General features: G+C 37.8%; 1 pseudogene; it reads right to left on the bottom strand.

Moving 5' to 3' along the window:
- Positions 1 to 2,388: 2,388 nt before the first annotated feature.
- On the bottom strand, positions 2,389 to 3,393 carry LOC115288990 (annotated as a pseudogene).
- Between the last annotated feature and the right edge of the window lie 11,600 nt (positions 3,394 to 14,993).

Raw genomic sequence — 14,993 nt, 5'->3', positions numbered from 1 at the left:
AGAAAAAAAAAGTAAAGCAAATAATAAGGGAAAAGCCCAAGACACACTTCCTATGGGGGGGGAAAACCAGCATGTAATTTCTGTCCTTGATGGAATGTATTAAATAAGCAAACACCCCAACAAGGAAAACAAGTACTACAATATAAAAATATTAAGAAAAGAAAACCCTCTCACATGCATAAATGAAAGATGGTACACAAAGAACTCACATCTTTTCAAGCTTCAATAGTAAATATTCTGCTATTATATATTAAATACTGCATGATTTGCCCAAGCTAAGATGAAACCACATCATGAGTCAATTAGCATTTTGCATTTTCTTTCATTATCTACTCAAAGTCATGCCTACTGCACCTCTAAACATTTCATTGAAGCTTAAGTTGCGGTACAGAAATACATTTCAACTGATTTAAGTCCAACACCATGAAGAGAGAAATTATGGCACCAAAACTTTCCCTCCATCATACACATTAGGATTAATTTTGATTACTATTCAATCTACAGTTTTAATTTTTCTAGGCTTTATTCCATACAAATTTGTGCAGTTTTCAACATTAGATAGAAATCTTAAATCTATGAGGGGAAAAAAATCAGATCTCAAGCCAACAAATGTCATCAAATCTACTGGGACACTGTTAAAGAACAAAATCCACTTTGAGCATTGGTCCTCAAAACAGTACAAAACATTAATTAGGTACTGTGTGCTAAGTTACAAAATCAAACTGATCCACTGACTGAAAGTTTCTTCAATGAAACTTTGAATCAACATGCTTAAAAATAAGTCAAAATTTGTGTTCCAACCACTTGATTCCAAACCAAGTAGATTTTATGTTTAAAAACACTAAAAAAAAAGTGTTTCATTTACAAATACGGAAGGAACAAAAAAAATCACTGCAACAATCCAGAAAGAACCAAAGAAATTTGTGAGGACAAGCATACAAAATTTAGTCAACCTTGCTGTTTTCTCAGCTGCTGATATCTCGGTATTTGCAAATATACCTAAAGATGCCAACTCTTCAAAGCCTGTATTTTTAGTCATTTCCCAATGACGTCTGGAATTTTGTGTCATGGATAGCATTCTGCTTCACTGTCTGAACATCCTCAATGGTTCTCAGTCTGGGAAGTTTCATTTGACCCTATGAGACCATGGTGAAAGGAACACCACGAAGTCAGAACACTATCATAATGCATCACACTAAGTCAAAGAACTTTAAATTCTAAGATGACAAAGACAGGCTCCATTTTGAACCAAAGTTTATGGTATACTATGAATGAAAATTATTGTAGATAGCTGTTAAAAGTAAGTCAATCATCTGAGCTGATGTACTAAATCCAATACAACTTTTATCTCAATTTCCTTGCTAATAAACCTAGTGATAAAAATTCTTTTATACAACACTTAGAGAGTTAGTAAAGGCATGGTACTCATGAGAAGCTAATCTCATTAATGGGAACACAGAATGGCATACAGTTTCTGGAACAGTTCTGCCAGTATGCCCTAATATAAATTTATGTGTCTTCCTTGCTAAACACCATGTTTATTTTGGTCACTATCTCCAAAAGAGTCTATGCCAATATAAAAAAAAAGGACAAACTCCTTTGACCTTAAAACAAAATAAAGCCCAGGGTCCATTCCCCTTCCCTCTCCCGGGTATAAGATTAGTATAAACCCACAATGTAACCGTATATTGCTTTATTGGGGGGGGGGGTCAGGAGACAAGACACCATGGCAAGGAATGAAATCAATTAAAGGAAGTACAAGTATAGGAAGCAATGTTAAAAGTTAATACACAAAATGGATAACTGCAATCATTTTCTTAAGAGGACTCGACTCGTGGAAGATAAACTTTAATTGCTGTTGCAAAAAACATCTGTATGAAGTAGAAACTGGTTTCAGTAATATTAGTAGAGAATATGTTCTAGAAAGTGGAGGTAACTGGATGTAAAATCCTGGCAGCAATTTAATAGAACAGTCCCAGATGATTAGGCTGAGGTCAACACCTAATGAGGATGAAAGCCTTATCTGTGGGGGATTTTGGATGATATCTGGAGAAATATTACATTGTGTGTAAACCAAACTGAATTGTTTTCACAAGTGTTGTATAGTTTCATATAGTAAAAGGAGTTTTCTACATGCACTTCAATTTCACAGCAAGAGTGGCATAGGATACCTAAACACAGAAGAGAGCATTCATGCAAGATATCTAACTCCTTGATATAATAATGCATACAATTCAAAATGATTACACTATCATTACATCTAGGGCTTTCTGCAGCTACAAGGTGGTGGTTATGGAAAGCATGGCCCCTGGTATCAATATCTAAAGAGCAGCCACTACCTCCTTCTATATGTGGTCTCCTTTTGTGTTTTTTCTTCATTTTTATTAATCAACTCTGCTGTTGTTGCTGCTTCTTAGCGAAACTGGTATAAACAAAATTGTAATCATTGAACATAGGGCTCTGGCAATCAAGACGTTTAAAACCTTCAATCTTCTGGGGCGAAGAAAGCACTGTGCGACATTTAGAACTCTGATTTACAAACAGGGGGGTCACAAATTTTCCTGGCTTGAGGACTTCCACAACTTTCCTGATCAGGTCATCATAGGAGGTCTGACTTAAGTTAGTTTCAAAGTTAACATAAGAAAATTCTGGTTCTGGAGTGATGTGAATAGTCCAATAAGTCCCATCCGATTTCACTCCATTCATTGAATACCCACAAGGATTGAACAGTGTGGCATCAATGACAGAACCTGGTATCAGGTCACGAATTCCACTCACACGAGTGACATCCTTTGCAGTAACACCATCTTTCATGTAGAACTGGTCCATAACTGCTGGGTCAAGCTCACTCATGAGAATTTCCAGGGTTTGATCTGGCTGACTGATTACCTGAGTCTCTGGGAAATCCAAAGTATACAAGTACCAACAGTCAGAATTCATACGTCCCATACAATATGCCCCTCCATTTGGGAAAATTGCATTAAGAAACTCTATTTCTGCTTGGAAATTCCAGTGTGGGTACCCTTGGTGAGAAGGCTTCATGAAATTCTTACGAGAATAAAAGAAGCTTTGAATTGAGTCAAACCCACTGTAATCCCTAGCAAGTTTCAACAGGGGAACCAGTGCTTCCAGCAAGAGGGTGGTACCACATGTCTTCAAAATGAAACGTCTCTTGGAAACAAACATGCTACTCTCACTGAGTACCTAAGCTTCCTGCTTGTCAGTTTTTGTCACACTTATGATTGAACATTGCACATCTTTCAAAAGTATGTCCCACTCGGATCCTGGGATGGTGCGAAGATCCCCAGATCCTTGGTTTGCGTTGGGTTGCCGCCTAGAGAACCAAACCTCCAGTAGCTTCTCGGTCCCTTAGAAAAAATGTGCAGCTTCCATCACCGTGAGACTAGCAAACAACCAACAACCACAGAAAATCAACTAAATTAAATCTCTTCTCTCGCCGCTGCTGCCGCTGCTGCGGATTGTTCCAGCTGTGTTACCAAAGTTCAGGTTCCTTTTTTTTTTTTTTTTGGTTATAATTTTACATTAACTTCTTTTAAAAAGGGATTAATAAAATTTTCCCGGCTTTTTTTTGTGTGTGTGTGTGAACGAAAGTTGAATGTGAGTCTGTTGGAAATAGAGGCAGATACAGTTCAGTCTCTTGTAGTCTGCTGTTTCCCCATTAGAGTAGAGCGAGCGCTAGCTAATGTCGCCGGCCATTCTGTGGAAGCCTCTACCAGACATTTAAAGTAGAGTTAATACCTATTCTTCTCAAACTTTTCCAAAAAGTAGAAATGTAAGGAAAGCTTCCACTCATTCTATGAAGCCAGCATTACCTTGATTCCCAAACCAGACACAGACCCAATGAATAAGGAGGATTACAGACCAATATCCCTGATGAACATGGATGCAAAATTTCTCAACAAGATACTAGCAAATCAGATTCAATAGTATACTAAAAGAAATATTCACCATGATCAAGTGGGATTCATTCCTGAGTTGCAGGGTTGGTTCAATATTTGCAAATCCATGTGACACATCACATTAATAGAAGAAGGACAAGAATCATATGATCCTGTCAATAGATGCAGAAAAAGCATTTGACAAAAATATAGCACCCTGTGTTAATAAGAACTCTCGAAAAAGTTGGGATAGAAGAAACATACCTTAACATCTTAAAAACCATATATGAAAGGCCCACAGCTAATACCATCCTCAGTGGGGGAAAAACTGAGCTTCCCCCTGAGATCAGGATCATGACAGGGATGTCCCCTTCCACCACTGTTGTTTAACATAGTGTTGGAAGTCCTAGCCTCAGCAATCAGACAAAAATGAAATAAAAGGCATCCAAATTGTCAAAGAAGACGTCAAACTTTCACCTTTAGCAGTTGATGTGCTACTCTACATGGAAAACTTGAAAGACTTCACCAAAAACCTGTAGAACTGATACATAAATTTTGTAAAATTGCAGGATATAAAATCAATGTATAGAAATCAGCTGCATTTGTATACACCAATAATGAAGCAACAGAAAGAGATTTCAAGGAATTGACCCCAATTACAATGGCACCAAAAATCCATAAAATACCTAGAATAAACCTAACCAAAGAGATAAAAGATATGTATGCTGAAAGCCCCCTGTAGCTTTTGATTATAGCATTTAGACCATTTACATTTAAAGTGATGTTTAGTAGATATGAACTTATTGCTATTTTGTTAGTTTTCTGGTGTTTTTATAGTTCTCTTCTGTTTGCTCTTTATTTCCTGCACTGGAGGACTTTTTTGTAGTGTAATGCTTGACTTTATTTCTCTTTATTATTTGTGTATATAATGACAGGTCTTTGGTTTGTGGTTACTATGAGGTTCACATGTAACATTCTAAGGAAAGAGCAGTCTATGTAAAGTCAATGGTTACTTAAGTTTGAATACATTCTTTAAAAACTTCATTTTAACGTTGAACCTCCTCATTTTAAAATGTTTATATATTTTACATCTTTCCATTTTGTGAGTCTTCTTAACTAATTTTGAAGATATAGGTGGTTCTGCTACTTTTGACTTTGGATCCTCATACTAGTTGTATAACTGATTGGTCTACTACCTTTATCATATGTTTCTTTCTACTTAAGAAAATTTTTTCCTTTTAGGGGTGCCTGGGTGGCTCAGTCAGTTAAGCGTCTGACTCTCTTGGTTTTGGCTCAGGTCATGATCTTGTGGTTTGTGAGTCTGAGCCATGCAACAGGCGCTGAGAGGGCAGAGCCTGCTTGGGAGTCTCTCTCTCCCTCTCTCTCTTCTATCATTTTCTTTGTGGATTTTTCTTTTCAATATAATCAAGTCTCATTAACATTTCTTGCAAGGCTTGTTTAATAATGACTAACTTCTATAACTTTTTATCTTAAACTCTTTTAAATTCCTTATCTCTCCTTCAAGTTTGAATGATAACCTCATTCATAGAGTATTCTTCATTAAAGATTTTTTTCTTATCAGCACTTTGAATATATCATGCCACTCCTCTCTGTTCTGCAAAGTTTCTGCTGAAAAATCTGCTGATAGCCTTGTGTGAATTCCCCTGTATGTTGTTAGTTGCTTCTCTCTTGCTGCTTTAAAAATGTCCTCTTTATCTTTAACTTTTGAGATTTTCATTATGAGGTGTTGTGGTGTGGCCCTCCTTGTGTTCATCTTATTTGGAACTCTCTATCCTTCCTTAACCTCAATGTCTGTTTACTTCCTCAGGTTGGGAAAGTTTTCAGCTCTTATTTCTTCAAAAATTTTTTTTTGCTCCTTTCTCTCTGTTCTTTTTCTAGGACCCGTATTATATGAATGTTTGCTTGATGTTGTCCACAAAATCCTGTAACCTATTCTCATTTAATTTCTTGTTGTTTAACTTGTTTGCTTTTTATTTCCCTGTGTTCCAGATTACTGCTTTATTCTTCTGCATATGTTAATCTATTGATTCTCTCTTGTGGATTTTTTTCATTTCAATTATTGTATTTTCCATCTTTTATTGGTTTATTTTTAAATTTTATGTCTGTTTGTTGAAGTTCTCCATGAGTTCATCTACTCTTATCTCCAGTCTGGTGAGCATCTTGATGACCATTACTTTGAACTCTATCAGGTATATTGGTTATCTCCATTTCATTTAGTTTTTTTTCCCCCTGAGGTTTTGTCTTGTTTCATTTAGAACATATTCCTCTGTTTCCTCATTTTTCTTGACTTTCTGTGTTTGTTTCTAGAAATTAGGTGGAGCAGCTACTTGTCAAGTTGCAGGAATGGTCTTATGTAGGAATGTGCCCTGTATAGCCTTGTGTGCCTGTGGAATTTGCCTGGCTTGCTGGAGCTGGTGTGGGCTAGGCATCCTGGGGTACTTTGTGCTGGGGCTGCCCTGGTGGGATGGCTGGAGTGAAATGGGCATGGGCTGGAAATGTTTTGGGGCTATCTATGTGAAGGATGCCCTGGCAGCATAGCTAAAAGAAATGGGGCACAGGACCAAGAAATTCTGTATCTCTCTGTGCATAGGGTATCCTGAGAGGACAACTGTAGTGGGGGTGGATGCAAGTCAGGGTGTCCTGCGGTGTTTAGAATGGGGAGCACTTTGGTGGGATTACTTGAGCTGATGTAGGTTTGAGCTGGGAGGTCTTGGAGTACTCAGATCTTGGGGTGCCCTAACAAGTTGTCTGGGGATGAAGTGGGGTGATCTGGGTGTGTTTGGGGTGATTTGTACCTGTGTCACCTTGGTGAGGCAGCTAGAGCTGTAGTAAATGCTAATCAGCGCTATTTTAGTGTGTATGCGCTGGGCCGCCTTAGTTAGACACCTGGCTGGCAAGGAGCCTGGTGCTCACTGAGGAGGTAGGCTCCTAGGCTGCCTGGATGTCACTGGTGTCCCTACTAAAGTGGAAAGGGCATGTTATCTGCAACTTTGGTGCCTGTAAGCCCTCTGACCTGGAGAGAGTTCCAGCAGTTCTCCTGCCATTTGGTGGAGTTCTAAGGCTGGATCTTTTATATTCTGGTTGGTCTTTGAGACTGTAGCTTTTTTCTGTGCCTTAGCATGTCCAGGGCTGATGGAGACTAGAGGTTTAGAGCTCACTGAAGTGGCTGGCTGACTATGGGTCTGAACCCTGCTCTCTAACACACTATCAAGGTTGAGGGAGACCTTAAAACTTGGCACCTTTACCAGCCTCTCCCACCCAGAGAATGCTCCCTTACGATTTGTTAGGATGCTGTATCTCTTGCTGTTTTCTATGTGGTCTACCTATCTTGTGTTGTTCAAAAGCTGTTATCAGCCTTTCCTTCAGGAGAAACTTTTTAAAAAAAGAAGCAGAGATTTTTTTGTGTGTCAAAAGAGGGGGTGAGTTCAGGGTTTTTCTACCATCTTGGGCCAGAAGCTGTTTCCTGCTTTTTTTGTTATTAATGTTACTTATTTTGAGAGAGTAAGAGAGAGAAACTGTAAGCAGGGGGAGCAGAGAGAGAGGGAGAGAGAATCTCAAGCAGAGCTTGATACACGGCTTGATGCAGGGCTTGTCCCATGACCTGCGCCAAAATCAAAGTCACATGCTTACCCAACGGAGCCTCCAAGGTGTCCTTCTGCTTCTTGAATATTAACTCTTGGGCTTCTGTGCCCTTCTCTTCCCTACTCACCAGCAGTCAGTTCATCTGGAATGACATAATTGGGCCTTTTCACAAGTCCTTGAGGAGGATAATAAAAAAACCGAAATAGAAAAAACATTGATACTATATTAAAAGATGATTTTGCTTTTAATTCTCTATTACTCCACCATATACACATATAAATAACTTTCTCACGAGAGATGCCATATTCCCATCTATAGATAAATGAGTACTAGGTGATGCATAACTCTGAGATTGTACCTTTTCTTTAGTTGGGGAAAAATAATGGCACCTATTTGGTGGGGTTAATATTTCCATTAGAAATAATCAATGTTAAATAATTAGTAATATGTTAAAATCAAAGGCATTGAAAAACCAGAGAGAACATTTCCTGATATTTGATTAGCTTATAAACTGTTCTAATTGCACATGAAAACTTGTTCACAGAGTGATTCAAAATTAAAACTATTTGTGTCAGATACACATTTATAATGGTCATAGTGCTTATAGGTTTACTGAATTACAAAGGGCCTTTTTATATTAACTGTTGTGTGAATGTGATGTTATTTCAAATCAGAATTAGGATTATGAAACTGTCTGATCTACTTGTTAAAATAATTTGCTGGATTTTTCTGAAAAGGCACCTTTGGTTAGTAGTGATTTGATTTTATATGGTTCTGCAAGTTTGGGCCATTCATCTTTTTTCTTAACCATCTGTGGTTATTTCCTGAGAGTTCAATTAGGCCACTTCCTTAAACATCTTTAAAGCAATGTGATAGGTTGCTTTCAAGGCATCTAAATTTCTCTAAGAGGTTTTGGCTATTACATGTTCTACCTTTAAATAACTGATGATTAATATGTCTTTAAGAAAAAGGTTAGAGAAGGTTTGGCAGCACTAAATTAATTTGCTCTGTTATCTTAGAATAGTGTGTGAAAAACCCACAACAGAAATGGCATCAGCTTGTGTACTGTGATTGAATTTTGCTACCACCCTACATAAACCATTTGGTTAGGAGAGGTATGTAAGTCAGCAAGGTGGCACCAATTGTATTTACTGTGCTCCTCGGGACTCCAGGCCACCTCCAGAACCTTTCTACCTTCCCTGTTTCCCTCAGCTTTGCAAACTTTTGGACCATGGTAGGGTCTCTTCTGCCTCCTCCATGTCTTCCCTGCTTTTCCACTGCCTGTATCTTCAACTAATCGGTACCAATGTGATAATGGGTCATAATCCTTTGAGGAGTTTCTCAAGTAATTTCCATTTACATAGAGATTTCAAGAGTTATGTAATTCTTATAACTGTGTTTTACAAAATGTTCAAAAATGTTTAAGAGAGAAAGCATGAGTGGGTGAGGGACAGAGAGACAAGGAGGGAGAGAATACTACGCAGACTCCACACTGTCATCCCAGAGCCCCATGTGGGACTTGATTGTCTAAATCATAAGATCATGAATATGGAGATCATGACGTTTCCCCAAACTAAGAGCTGGGGGAAGCTTAACCGACAGGAGCCCCACAACTGTCTTTCTTAAGGAAGACAAAAAACAAAAGAAGTCTTAATTTTATCTGCAAGTTTAAAAACAAACTTTTAAACTATTTTGGGGGCATTTCCTTTATTTTTTTAAGTTTTTATTTTAACCACCTGGTGCTTCTCTGGATAAGTGTACTCCTAATCCCCATGATGTCCTTTGCCCATTCCCTTCCCCATCCGTCTTCTAGTAAACATCAGTTCTTTAAGAGTCTGTTCCTTGCTTTGTCATTTTCCCCCCTTAGGCTTACTTGTTTAATTTGTTAAAGTCCACCTATAAGTGAAACCATACAGTATTTGTCTTTTGCTAACTGGCTTATTTCACTTAGCATAATACTCTGTAGCTCCATTTATGCCATTATAAATGGCAAGATTTCATTCTTTAGGGCTGAATAATACTGCATTGTGTGTTTGTGTATGTATGTATGGGTGTATACTTGTATATACCTTCTTTATCCAATCACCTACTGATGGACATTTGGGCTGATTCCATATCTTGCCTATTGAAAATAATGCTACTACTATAAAGATAAGGGTGCATATACCCCTTTGAGATTTTTAAAAGTATTCTTTAGGTAAATACCTAGTAGCACAATTACTAGATTGTAGAGTAATTCTATTTTTAACTTTTTGAGGTGCCTCCATACTGTTTTCCACAGTGACTTCACCAGTTTGCATTCCTGCCAAGAATGCATTATAGTTCATTTTTCTCCACATCCTTGCCAACACCTGTTGTTGCTTCTGTTGTTGATTTTTCTTACCAGTGTCTTTTAATGCTGGAATTTTAGGTAGCTTCTTATATGCTGGGCTATTGGTTTTCTTTGATTTCTCATCTATTAGGGTGCATACTTGGAACAACTACTATGGCCTTATTTGTTAAGAGGTGGAAATCAGCCTTTAATTTTTTGTACAGAGGTACTGTCTTGAACTTCCTGAGTGATGTCCATCACCTAATGGTCATCCTCACTCTCCCCCCTGCTCACCTCTACAGAGATAAACAGGAGGCAGAGCAGAGTTGTCTCCAGAACTGATGCTGGATCAGTGTCCCTCTGACTAGTTGCTGTCCTGTGCCACACTGGGTGTTCATGATTTTTGACTTTTAACCCTGCATATAGAATACTAATTTCAATCGGGATTGGCTTTGCCAATTAGTGATCCGTGCACATAGACAAATATTTTGAACACCTGATCTACTGAAGTTTTGTGTCATAGAGATATTCTAAGAAACAATGTAAGAATAACATCAAGCTTCACAGCAGTCTTCTGGAAAGAATTAATCATGAGACGTTTGTTTAAAAGAGACGAGGCTGCCAAAAACAGACTGTTCTCAATTACCAGGTTTGTTTTTATTCTCCTACACCCTATGGAAGGAGGGAAGGTTATTTACAGAATATAGAATATGATGAAGCATTAGCGGTTGATGTCTTACTAAAGCGATTCTTACTGATGTGTGTAGGCAGCTTGTAATTCAGACTGAGGCTTTGTCTTGGTCACAAAATAGTAGGTCAAATTCATGGTAGGTCAGGTACTTTCAAAGAGGCTTTCTGTTACTCAGATACAGAGATTGCTTATGATGATGTTATATACACATCTAGGAGAGCCTGAATATGTTGTAAAACTCCTATTTATACTTTGAATATGAGACAGACAAATCTTGATTTGGACACGAGTTTGAACAAGGATGTTTTTATTTGCTTGCCAGTTACATGGGGAAAGCTTGAAGTTGAAGTCAACAATTAAAAAAACATACCACATAGATACCAGCTACTGCTGCAGAAAATTGCACCTCCTCTCTTAGGGTCTTGCCACTCTGATTGTCAAGTGAGTATTAATAACTTAATTTCAGAAATAGAGATCAGAGAAGCTAAGCGATGAGACCTGAAAAGTCTTGTACACGGAAATGTTGTGAAGCAGTACCTATGTGTGTGTCTCTGTGTGCTTCTGTGGAGGAAAGATGCCTAAGGCACATCTGCTGCTCTTAGGAAACTTCTGTCTTAACTCCTAATACATGTCTTGTTTTTGATATTAAATGGAAGTCTCAGCTCTATAAAAAGCAGAAATATTTGCTAATGTGATCTGTTGTATATTGTACAGTATTAGGAAGAGATGAGCAGATTTGAGAGCAGAGGTATTGAAGTCATGAGGTTGTCTGTCTCTGGGTCAAAAGAAATTCCTTCGATTCTCTCTGTTCTTGTAGGACGAAAGGTTAACAGCAGAAAGATGCGGGTTTAAAAATTGTTACTGAATGAGTGCTCATTATTGTTGGTTGCCTTTACATGCAATTTCTTATCCAACCTTCCAAACAACTCTCTGAGAAAGGTGTGAAACTTGTTTTCCTGTTGAGGGTACCTGAAGCTGTGTGATATTATATAAATTACATGGCTGGATTTGGAGATTTGAGTCCAGTTTCATTGTTACAGATATTTCTATGTAGCATTTCTAGGGAGCAAAGCTTGTAATTCACTTTTATGAATATGGAAAACTAAGGGGTCAGTTTTGACTGGCAACCTCTTCTCCTTTCTAGTTTGTAATTTATTTTAGTTAAATACTAAGAGAGGAAATCTGGATTTCTAAACACTAACAGTTTATTTCATTGAAGTCCATAAGCAACTATGGTGCCAAGGTGTTGATAGTATCCTATTTTAGAGGTCTCATATTAAGAAAATACTGCCAATATTTGCTATGCTGGAAAGAAGTACTTTAAAATTTTTTAAATGTTTTTAAATTTAATTTAATTTTTGAAAGACAGAGACAGCACGAGCAGGGGAGGGTCAGAGAGAGAGGGAGACACACAATCCAAAATAGGCTCCAGGTTCTGAGCTAACTGTCAGCACAGAGCCCAACATGGGCCTTGAACCCACGAACTGTGAGATCATGACCTGAGCCAAAGCTGGACACTTAACCGACTGAGCCACCCAGGCGCCCTGAGAAGTACTTTAAGATAAAACAATTGAAAAGTAATTGAAGTTTCTATTAAGCAGAGAGCCCTAGGTCTTTGAGACAATATGTTAAAAATAAATACTCAAAAGTTGAAATAGTAGTTTATGAATAAGTCACAATCTATGAGTTTAATAGTTAGACAAGTAATTTTTTTAAACAAACTCATTCTAGTCTAAGTTCTGGTAAATAGTTTCTTGCATTGATGGCATATAAGCAGCTGCTTTTTGCAAATCACTGACAGGAACTATCAAGTTGTTCTAATGCAGGGGTCATCCACTGCAATGTGATTCATTAGCTCCTTAATCATATAAATAGGGCCAAAGCCACATTCCCTTGATAGGGATAATGGATATGGCAAACAAGTTTTGCATGCACCACTGTACCTGATGTTTGAATGGAACTTATCATCCTTTTGGGGTGAGGCTTCTTCTTTCTTTTCTGCGCTGATGGTGACAGCTATGCTAACTATTGTTTTTATTCTAGTTGCTCAGTGTTGGGTTGCAGGCATTAGAAAAAAAGCAGATGAATCTTGTAAATATTTAAGATGAGGAAATGTGATTGAGCCTGCAGAATTTACATGTGTCTTGCCCACACTTCTACTTGCTTTGTTCTCACTGGCAGTCATCTATTTTACTGTTTAGAGAAGCGACTAACCAACTGTCTCTCTTCTAGAAGAGTTACAGACCTATGATGAGTAGAGCCCATAAGCCTACTGTATCTTCTTGCATGTGGCCATTGAGATGTGCCTATATATACACATGGCAGCAGAGAACAGATAAAGTGGAGTCACATTCCCTGCTCTAATCTGTCATAGGGGAACAATTCTTCATTAATAAAAAGCTTTGAAATTCAGGAAATTTAAATATATTTACAGAGTATTTTCTTAGCAGTTTGCTGTACTAAGAGCATCTATCCATTTGCATTTCCTTTTCTGTGAGTTTTCTTTACAATCTTTCTTTGTTGGACAGAGAGTTATGGGAAAGAGTTACAAAAAAGTAGAGTTGCAGCATTAAGAGAAAGAACAGTGGCACACCTGCTTCTCCTGCAAACAGGTCTAGTATATTGACACATCTGAGTCACTGGGGTTGTGCCTAGAGTTGTGGTCAGAAAACAATTGGATACGAATCTGGTAGAGGTAGCATTAGCTTAGTTAGCAACAAGCCATAGAAAGCAACATGATGCCTGAGGATAGAGGTAATGGGATTCTTCTTCTCACAGAAATATTCAGAGTTAGAACTGAACTCCATGCATAAAGTAAAACAGGGAAGGGTGCATGACTTGCACTTCTCTGAGGTCAGCTATCAGAGTTTAACAGCTCTGTATCCTGAAGGTTGCTGTCTTTCTGGGACATGGAAGCATGGGACCTGTCATTTGAAGGCAATGTCCATCCAAAAGGAGTCAGACATTTTTAGTTTAAAAGAAAGAGAAGTCAAAAGCATTCAGTTTTGTACAGAGCAAGTGAACAGTCATGTTATTATGTAAAAACCAAGGGAGTAAACATAGAAGTATGTTTTGCTTAGGATTATCTTTGATGGTTTAATGAGTCTTCATGAAATTTCAGGTGCATTCCCAATTCTCAGCTTTGCCCACAACTGCATATTTTAATTACTCTGGAGCATAGAGGGAGATTGTGTTAATCCTTAGCTATAACATGCTTGGGTGACCTGAGTACTTCAGTCCCTCGGCCAGTAGCATGCATATTCTATACTGAGGCCACATTAGCTATGCAAGGGGCCAAATGAGGACCTGAGAGAATGGTTTTCGAAACATGATCTCAGCATAAGGAACGTAGTTGTTGTTAAATCAAAACAACTCCACAAACCTGCAACAAAACTGAAAACCTCCCATAACCTCAAACCAAATAGTCATAGATGAGTCTCTTGGAATGTAACTATCACTACTAATAAGTTTTGGGGCATAGTAAGGTAATTCTGTTAAACATTTTAAAAAGAGAAAATTTTATAGAGTAGTGGTATCATTTACTGGGGTATTTTACCTGCCAAAGATGAGAATTCACATCAATTAAAGATTATTTCTTGGGATTCTAATCTCTTGAAATATATTTTGATGATCCTTCTCCTGTCCCGTGATTATTTTTGCTTGGGTTTGAAAGACTTCATTTTCATAGGAGGTGAAGGCGAGAATAAGAATTGAGCATACTGAGCTAGTTCACAAAGCAATTGTAGGCATGCTGTCCTCAACTAGAATTAGCACGGGGACCCGCTGATAGCAGAGGTGGTGCTGGGGCTAACACATATTTGAAAATCTTCTCTGGACGTGATTGTAAAGGTCAGTTAATAAACCACACAAGACTTCCCCAGTTTCATTAGATCCTTTACAAAAATAAAGTCTATTATTTACCTTATGCACAAAATCATACTTTAAAAAAGGTTTGCCTATTTAAAAAAGAGAAACTTGAAAGGAAAAAAAGGATATTGGGGAAAAGCTGAGGAAATCTAAATGAACTGTGGACTTTAGTTAAGAATGATGTATTGGTTTGTTAATTGTAACAAATCTATTTTACTAATAGAGCGTGTTAATAATGGGTGAAACTGGGTGAGGGGCGTAGGGATAGGGAAATTCTCTGTACTAACTTTGTTATGAGGCTATAAATATAAAGCAATTCTAAAACAAAAGTAGACAAATGTGAGATGTGAGATTCATTGCTTTTTTCTCTCATACTTCTCATTGAGAAAGAAGAAAATGAGGAACAAAAGAATAAAGAAACCATTTTCTGAGTATCTCTTGTGTTCTAGAATCTTATGCCTATATTTAGTTCTCACGATTGTGCCTTCTTATTTCAGTCTTACAAAATGAAAAAGGATGCTTACAAGGCAAGTTTGGCCAAATACTAATAGCTAATATGTAGTAAACAGTAGAATTTGGACCCATTTTTCATTGGCCTTAAATTGTCTCCACCACATAATCA

Source organism: Suricata suricatta, chromosome 4 (assembly GCF_006229205.1).
Source record: "Suricata suricatta isolate VVHF042 chromosome 4, meerkat_22Aug2017_6uvM2_HiC, whole genome shotgun sequence".
In the NCBI taxonomy this organism is placed as follows: domain Eukaryota; kingdom Metazoa; phylum Chordata; class Mammalia; order Carnivora; family Herpestidae; genus Suricata; species Suricata suricatta.
The sequence above is the reverse complement of the archived record's forward strand: the minus strand, read 5'-3'. Positions and strand labels throughout refer to the sequence as shown.